Source organism: Rhagoletis zephyria, unplaced genomic scaffold (genome assembly GCF_001687245.7).
Source record: "Rhagoletis zephyria isolate East Lansing unplaced genomic scaffold, Rhagoletis_zephyria_1.1 Rzeph_scaffold_00311, whole genome shotgun sequence".
Taxonomy (NCBI): domain Eukaryota; kingdom Metazoa; phylum Arthropoda; class Insecta; order Diptera; family Tephritidae; genus Rhagoletis; species Rhagoletis zephyria.
Genome location: NW_016157395.1, coordinates 48,299 through 57,040, shown reverse-complemented (window position 1 = coordinate 57,040; position 8,742 = coordinate 48,299). Strand labels below are relative to the sequence as shown.

General features: G+C 34.4%; 1 protein-coding gene across 3 annotated transcripts in view; it reads left to right on the top strand.

Annotated features, from left to right (window-relative positions):
- Positions 1-8,742, top strand: part of LOC108358890 (uncharacterized) — a 117,880-nt gene that overhangs the window by 91,038 nt on the left and 18,100 nt on the right. For all 3 annotated transcript variants that reach the window (XR_001846844.1, XR_001846845.1, XR_001846846.1), the window contains exon 2: positions 7,284-7,353. The gene's annotated coding sequence lies outside the window, so the exon portion shown is untranslated. The remainder of the gene's footprint in view (positions 1-7,283; positions 7,354-8,742) is intronic.

Here is an 8,742-nt window from a genome sequence, read left to right as displayed (position 1 = left end):
CCACGTTTTTCATTTTCAATTTCATAGATTGTTTATAATGACTTTTGCTAAAATTTCAAAATCAAAAGTTATCAAAACAAATTCTATGGGACTGAGAAGTATTATTTTCTACTTTTTAGTCCATTTATAAAAGCGTTGTATATTAAAAAGTTTTTTTTATATTATTTATTTTCTACTTTTTAGTCCTGTCTGAATAAAATTTTGCAATAGATATTAAAATAATTCAACGATATTAATAGAAAGGTGCACACACATGCATTTACATATGTATGTAAATACAAACGAGCACCAATTAATTTTATTTAAAGAAATGGCGTGTCGTCTGTTTCCGCTGTAGAAAACGTAGTACATAGGGCGACATCAGATGTCATCTACCTCGCCCTATTCACTACAGATGTCGCCCTATGCACTATGCTTTTTTATAGGAACTTTTCAAAGCAAAGGTTTTATGTTGTCGGACACACAACATTGAAAGTTTCTGGATCCACAACATTGAAAGTTTCTGGACACACAACATTGCAAGTTGATAAAAGCGTTGTAAAATGGTGTGAAAGATGTATAGTAATTCATCAATTGAGAACGGTTGGGCCGATTTGGCTAACAAAATTTTTTTTAGTTCTTCGTAATTGCCAGGAGAAGGTTTTTACTAAAGAAAATTTTGGGAAAACCCTCCGGGAAAGTCGGAAAATTGAAAAAATCGAAAATTGGTTTTTATGTATGGAATTTTGTGTGGAATTCCTTCGGGATGGCATTCGAATGGAAGAATAGAAAATTCCAAGTGGAAAGCTCGGAAAAATCCGGAAGAAGGCGAAAAATTTTGATATTTCAGATAATTGTGAAATTCATTGGGAGCATGAATCAATTGGGAACAATTTTCTCCTGTGTTTCATAACCAATTCGAATGGGTGCTGCTTTTTTGGAAAGGTGTTTAGAGTTTAAATTTTTTCGATAGGTGGCGGAGGGGTCGAGCTACGTTAAAAAATGTATTTGGTACATTGGTAGCCTTTTGCCTAGATTAGGATATAGGATCTATTTTTTCCGTTAAGTGGGCCAGGGACCGATCTATTCGAAAAAGTCTTATTTATGGTCCGATTTGCTTGAAATTTGGCACGCAGGTAGCTTTTTGACTGGGCTAACATATAGGATATTTTTTGTGATAGGTGGACTAGATACCGATCTATTAAAAAAAATCGTATTTATGGTCCGATTTGCTTGAAATTCGATACCCGTATTATCCATATGCGTTGAATAGAATCGAGTCGTTGGTTTACAGTTCGAAAGGTGTTTGGAGTCGGCGCAAACATGCGGGTATTGGCTTTATAACAATACTTATTACACAGGCCAACAAAAATGGAAAAAAATTTGATGCAACAAATGTTAACGCTATTTTTGCCGAATTTTTGTGTGCTGATTACGAATCCGTAAGCATAAGGTTTCCGTCAGCTCCAGACTTTAAGAAAAACGAGGCCAAAGTGTCAAAAAATCGCGTTATTTCAATATTTGAGAAGCTCTAGCAAAGAAACAAAAAGCAATAGAACCTTTCACTTAGACCTAAATTTGTTTATTTGTTTAATTATCTACCGGACACTCTCCTCACAGATAAAGGGGAAAAAAATAAAATAACACGTTATACAAAAATAGTCATAATATTTATACATAAGCTAGAACTCTCGAACACTATCCTTGCAAATTCCTGCACCTTTGCTTGAGGGTCACTTATAGTCATTTGTTGAACAGAAATAACTGATTTTAGGAAGTTTGAGTAGCTACCGCAATTAAGCAAATGTGATAGAACCTTCCACTTAGGCTTAAATTAAGCCTTGGACTTCTGACTTCAATCCCTGAAAATACCATTCTTATACCTTGACCCTAAGGTCACCTATAGTCATTTATTGAACAGCTAACACTGATTTTTACACCATTTTTTCAATTGCATAATTTTCCAGTATTTTTTTTTATTTTTGGACGGTAAAAAGTAAATGAGTATAGGTGACCATCAGGGCAAGGTGCAGGAATAGTACTTTCAGGGATAGTAGTCTGTAGTTCTAGCTTTAATTTAAGCCTAAGTGGAAGGTTCTATAGCTGATGTAGTTTTGTAGTTCAGCCAATTTTAGTATCATAAAGTGCAAATTTTAAATGGCTATAAGATACCGTTGATTTCCGTTCAATCAACCATCAGAACCATTGCGGTCCTTGCTTTACGGTGACTAAACAGAATGTGGACCAATGATACTCACCAGTTTAGAAATTGCCACCAAATATACTTTACAGATTCAAGGACGATTCACTATCGCGCCGCAAGGACTTCTTCCCGGTATAACGCTTTGAACGTGAACGTTGGACCAAATGTTTCAATAAAAAAATTAATTTTGGGCGGGACGAAGTTCGCCGGGTCTGCTAGTTAAATATAAAAATCAGTACAAACTCATAAAATCAGTAGATTTTGCGTACTGATTTTGGGCTCTTAAAAATCAGTACAATAGAAAAAAATCAGCACATGTACTAATTAAATCAGCGCATCTGGCCACCCTAATGCAGAGAGAGTATCCGCTTAGAAAATCTGAGAACCCCGGTTCGAATCGCAGCTGGCGCAAGTTTTATTTATTAATTTTTCCCCCTAAATTGGTTACAGTATAATGCAGAAGCGGACAATTGGTCCGAGCCTAGGACATTCAATGTTAAATGTAAATAGAATTTTACATGTTTTTGGACCAAACTTTGGACTACTTACAATCACTTGCAGTCTATTTTGTGGTGTGCTCTAAGTCTATTCCGAGATCCTACAGGGTATGTATCGATAGTGCACTTATACATATGTACTTCTGCCCTTAAAACGTTACAAATGAGTAATCAAAAGAGTTTCCTGTGATCAAAGAGAAGCTGTTTGAATGAAAGTGTTGCTTCTTTGCAAATTTACTTGGAAAAAGTGTTGCTTTGCTGTGAAATAGAAGTATAAGCTTTTGTGCAATAGGTTTAGTTGTATATGTATATGAAGCGCATTTAACTGATGAAAACATAAACTGCTTTTAAATTGGATGTTTACATAAATCTCATAGTAGTTTTATTTTAATTTTGAGTCTTTTTGCAGTTTTTATACGGCTAAATAACACAAAAATTGCGTAATTCACGTAGATATATTGTCATTTCTTTCAATATTTCGTTTAAAATTAATTTAGAATTTACAAAAGGAATTTCACTACTATTTGCCTACTTTTGGTACTTTTCTACTACCATTTTCGCAGCAATGGATTTCATTCCTCCCCTTTCCTCATCCTTCGTAAATGCAACTTTTTGTAAGGGAGTGTCAAACCGCGGCTGTCAATAATTATCTAACCTTGTATTATTGAATCATGCTTTGCGAGTATATTGGTGAGCGCGGAGTAATTTCGTTCAGGGATGATAAATGAATTTTTCGAAAATTCACCAAATCACCAAAAAATTTACCAAATCAAATAAAAATGTACCAACAAAAAATTTTAAAGCTTTCACAAAAACAACGAATGTTTAAAACAAATATATGTACATTTGTTCAACGTCTTTTAAAGAAAAATCTTGTAAAAATATACATATGTATATGTATTAAAAGCAGAATAAAAATAAGTTAAGCACTTCACTTTCTGTGAGATCGTAAGTCACATTTTGGTTTAAAGGCTGTATGTATTTGTATATCATGACATAATCTTCTGCTTTTATTAAAGAACCTAGGGTTTTTACCTGTAATCTTTTTCTACGTTAACCTTTAACTGTGGTGGTGGTAAAATTTACCCTCCCTTTAAATTTTTTTGAATTACTCTCCTACGTTGCGCTCCAGCAACTTGATTTTCTTAGTATCTTCTCATTTCGTTGTCGTTATTGATCAGTTATGTTTTTGCTGATGCTGGTGTAAAAATTACCACACCTCAACGTTTATGCAACTTTTTCTTTGAAGGAAGGTTGACCTGTATTTTTTACAATTACATTTTTTTAATATGATGTCTTTTATTTCCTTAAATATATATATTTGGCTGTGAAAATATGCCCCTTAAGCTTTAGATTAATTTTTATTTTAACCTTTTTTTATAAGTTTACTATGTGGTGTTTTCGTTCTTGTGAATAATAAAAGCCTTGTGAAATGAAGTGTGACTTGTGTTTCTAGCAGTAAACGGAAATTCGCAACGTTCCGAATAAATAAAAAAAGATTTTCCATACGTTTGAAAGGCAGTTAAAAAATGCGTATAATTTTCGTCACGAAATTGATATAATAAATTTTGTGTTTCTAGTTCAGCTTTCGTCACTCGAAAATTTTACTTCAAAGAGGTGTTTTATTTGATATCAATTATTTTGGGGTAGCAAATTTAAAATCGACGAAAATACAAACAATAAACTAAATTTTTTATTTTTCTCAAATAAATTGCTAAAAATATTCTCTAAATCTAAATTATGTATTCAAATCATATATGTAATACTTCTATATTGGTAGTAAGCTAACATCTCAATGCGTAAGCATTTCGAAATCAAAGCGAGACAGTCTAGTACTGTTTTTGTCAATGTATTGTGTACTTGAGGGCCGATTTTGTAAATGTGTCGTGTACATGTTTATTTACAAACGTATGTGTTCCTTTTCTTTCGTACGTGTTTATTGATATATCTGTACTGTAGTGTTTTCGGACGGTACTAGCTCTTACTGCCAATATAGGAGTATTACATATATGATTCAAATCGATGTGTCCATTGAAACACATAGTTTTTCGAATACGGAATAAAGCGAAAAAGGATAATCAAAGATATGATGATATCAAGGATGATATGTATTCGAAAAAATTAAAAATAAAAAAAATATGAGAAATGATAAAAACTTATCAACTTGGTACCAACTTTGGATACAATTAACAACTGTATTCGTCTGATTGCCTTGTAGTTCAATTTTTGTTAAGATTTCTACTGGGTGTGGGGCGCACACATGTGCTTTTGTTTAAGAAGTTTTACTTCTATCACGTGTACGGTGTTGCACTCGTGCTATTAAACTAAAGAGTTTTTCTCAAGTGTTTTTGCTCAGTGGCAATTTATACATATGTATGTAAGTAGTAGCGGAACATTGGGTGAACTAAATGCATTCATACATACATATTTATGTACAACTATAGGTAAATACCAGGTAGGTTAAGTGCGGGTGATAAACCCATGTAGCATAGTTAAATATTGTATACATACCTGCAATTAAAATGGGGAAGAATGTTACAATTTAGGCATGTGACTGAAAAAAACTCTAAAATACACACAAATTGTGGTTTCAAAGACATGTACGAAGTGATTAGCACAGCTGCATCCTTCAAATTGTCAACTCGCGGGAAATTCCCCGATTTGCAGGGAATTTCGGTTTAAGTGGCAATCGGGGAATGGGCGATTTTTTTTGGGGAACTGGGTATATTATTTTTATATCACAAAGTAACCAAATTAGACGGATATGTTAATTTTTAACCATTTGACCCTTTTTGGAGCAACATTTTTTCAATTTGAATAGCAATATCTCCACAACAAGAGTTTTCCCAGATATAAGCTATATACCGGATGAAAGCTAAGGTTTTGGGCTAGACTTGTGGAAACCTAGAATAAAATCGACTGACCAGTTTTTGGGAAAATGCCCGAAATCTCTATTTTCAGCAGCCCGATTTTTAGTTTTCAGGCGATAACGTTATGGCGTATTTATATTTTATAAACACAAAAGATAGCGTTAGATAGCTTGTTTGAAGACCCTTCTACTGATATCCACATCAATGACATGGACTGAGTAGTGCGGCCTCAGTGGTAGTTAAAAAAATTGCCTTTTTTCGAATTTCAGGCAGCAGCCACGTCCACACAGGCGTACGAATCAAAACATCGTGGAACAAAACCTTCTTAGTTTTTTATGTACTTTAATTCCTGAAAGTTTGAAAAAAATTAAATGATGGGCCACATACATACCAAAGCATCTCGTAGTGGAGACACGAACCAAAACACATTTACCTCTATATCTTTCCAACTAGTGGCCGGAACTTAATATATAAGGTATCGTTTGAAAGGTATCGGCCTATAGAATAACACTAAATATGTTGGGTGTACCCATCCATATGCCCCCTAAAACCGGCAAAAGCACAAAAACGTTTTTTGTTTCGCAACACTTTAGCCTAATTTTTAAGAATCCGGTTAATCGTTTACGAAGCTTGAATATATTTTCCGGACACACTCTGCAAGACCTTTCCAACGTCTGGATAAAAACTTCCAAATCTCGTGTATATATAAGCGAGTCATTTCAGCATGCTACTGTTGCTGCTTTCGTCACTCGCGCGCACTGCCGTGCGCTGTGATATCGTACGATGAGGCGATAAAACGTGTTGCGCGTTTGAAACAATTTGCAAAAAATGACTACCTTTTCAACACATCAAAAGTATAAATGTTTAAGCAATCAACCATTACAAAATTTGTTCAATCAAAGTGGTATTGAAATGCAGAGACTTTTCAAAATGTACTTAATCTCATATATTTATGTATATAACATATCGTTTTGGCGGCGAAAAGACGCGTAAAAAAAGTTTACGAAAAAGACGCTTAAGAAAATCTTCGGGGAAGAAAGACGCGTAACCTAGTTAACGGCGAAGAAATATGTGTAAATATAGATTTATACCTGACCGAGGACTGTCACTTCACCATCATTCTCCAAAACCTCTTTGGGGAATTTACATATTGTTACACCCGCAAGCATAGTTTACCGCGAAAATAAGTTTACGCGTTTTTCTTCGTCGACAACTATGTTAAGAGTCTTTCTTCGTTATAGTTTTTTATGCGTCTTTTTTCGCGGTCAACTTTTGAGCTCTCGCCTTTATTTGTGTCTAGTGACATACATATGTAATAATAATATGAATGTTTGTTTATGTAATACTCATTATTAAATATTCATTAATTAAACACTGCGACGGTAAGTGCCCGGTTAGGAGGAATTTCACTGTATATACTTTTGGTGCAGTTTCTTGTTAAAATTATACTTTTTAAATGGCTTGCATTCAATTTATTTCTTTGCTTGGAGCAAAAAAATTTTAAATCAGAAAAAATGTGTTTGTGGAAGAAAAAGTTATAGTAGCTGTACCACTCCCACAGAACCTTCGCTCCTTCTTCCGGTCATGTTTCCCTAAAACGTTTGTACCGAAAAACATCGTAGTTGGAATCTAGGCTTCGTATACGCATGACCAATTGGCGCGGACATTTATATCTGTGCTTTCATCCAATCATATTGAAAAAATTGCCTGTATTAATTTCCTTTTTAATTGCAGTTTCAATAAATACACCAACTTGATCTGTGCACCGACCTAAGGTCCTAGGAGACAAAGGAATACTTTTAAGGTAAAATTTCCTATTGAATTTCTGCGAAACTTGATTTTTAACAATATTCAAACTAATTTCTGATACATTTCTTATCTTCCTTTATTTGGAAAATTCATTCCTTAAACTTTAGAAGTATAATATTTTTCTTTTCAAAAAACCTACTATTTATGTCTTTTTAAACCCTAAAATTTGTCAAAATCATTGTAAAACAAATTATAATGGCTTCTGAAGCTATATTACGCACTCCTTAAATTACTGTTATTTTCGGTCCCTTTTTTCATCGCAAAAATTTACACTGGCTATCTTTGCTTCAGAATTAGGTAAATATACTTTACATTTGTAAAGGAAAGTCAAATAAATCTTTACGTGTAGGGAGATTATCTCTGTTAAAAGGATTTACCCATTTCAATGTTAAAGTTGAATCCATTGTAGTAGCCGCGGAGATATAAAGAAAGAGGAAATAATAACCTCCTTTTTGGAAGTCGGTTAAAAAGAAACATAATTATTAGAATTAATAAATAAAGGGTCAACGGGTCAACGGAACGACCGAGCCTAGCGACTGCTGTGCGAAAATCGGGCAAAGTGCGCGTCGCGTGCTGTACTTTCACTATTTCGCTTACTCATGGGAAAATGCTTGGGCACTCTGAGGAAAATAACTTTTTTTATGTAAAAAAAACCCAGCTTCCGATTAAAAAGATTTTTCGAGATATAATACGTTTTTTTTTATAGTAAAGTCCGAAATTTCGGAAAATCTGAAAACGCTGTTGGAAAGCTGAGGAAAAATTACTTCGAAATGGTGTGTTTGGATTTTTACGTACATTTTGATACCACCAGCGCGAGTTGAAAACAACAGAATTTCTCCCCATATGTAAGTATGTATATTATTTACTCAATTGTACTACAAAAATTACCGATGAAATTTTCGACAATAAACCGGAAACTAAAGGAGATATCCGAACAGGGGTGGCGCCCATCTCGTATCGCTATTCCGCTCTCAGTGAATTTGAATGAATCGCTGATTGTATGACGTTACACTTATGCAACTTGTTTACGCTTTTCTTGCAAAATCTCGTCTAGCATTTTTGCTAGCGCTTTGACATTCATTCATTCTTTCTAAAAATCGCCAAAAAGGCGCTTGCGACAATCTTTTATCCATGCGACGATATAGACGAAGCCGTACCCTGCAGGGAAAGCTACTAGTTGTGAACTAGAATTCTACCGGTTTGCGTTTCAGCCGAACTAGTTCACGTTCTATCCTTTTTCAATGTTAGCGACTGGTATTTTTAACATTGCGATGTCCTACGAGATGTCAATTGTCAGGCTATGCATCAGCATCTACTAGTATAAATACTAGTAGCATCATACCAGTTGATGAGATAGTCTGCCAATTCATGCCCCGTGAAAAGC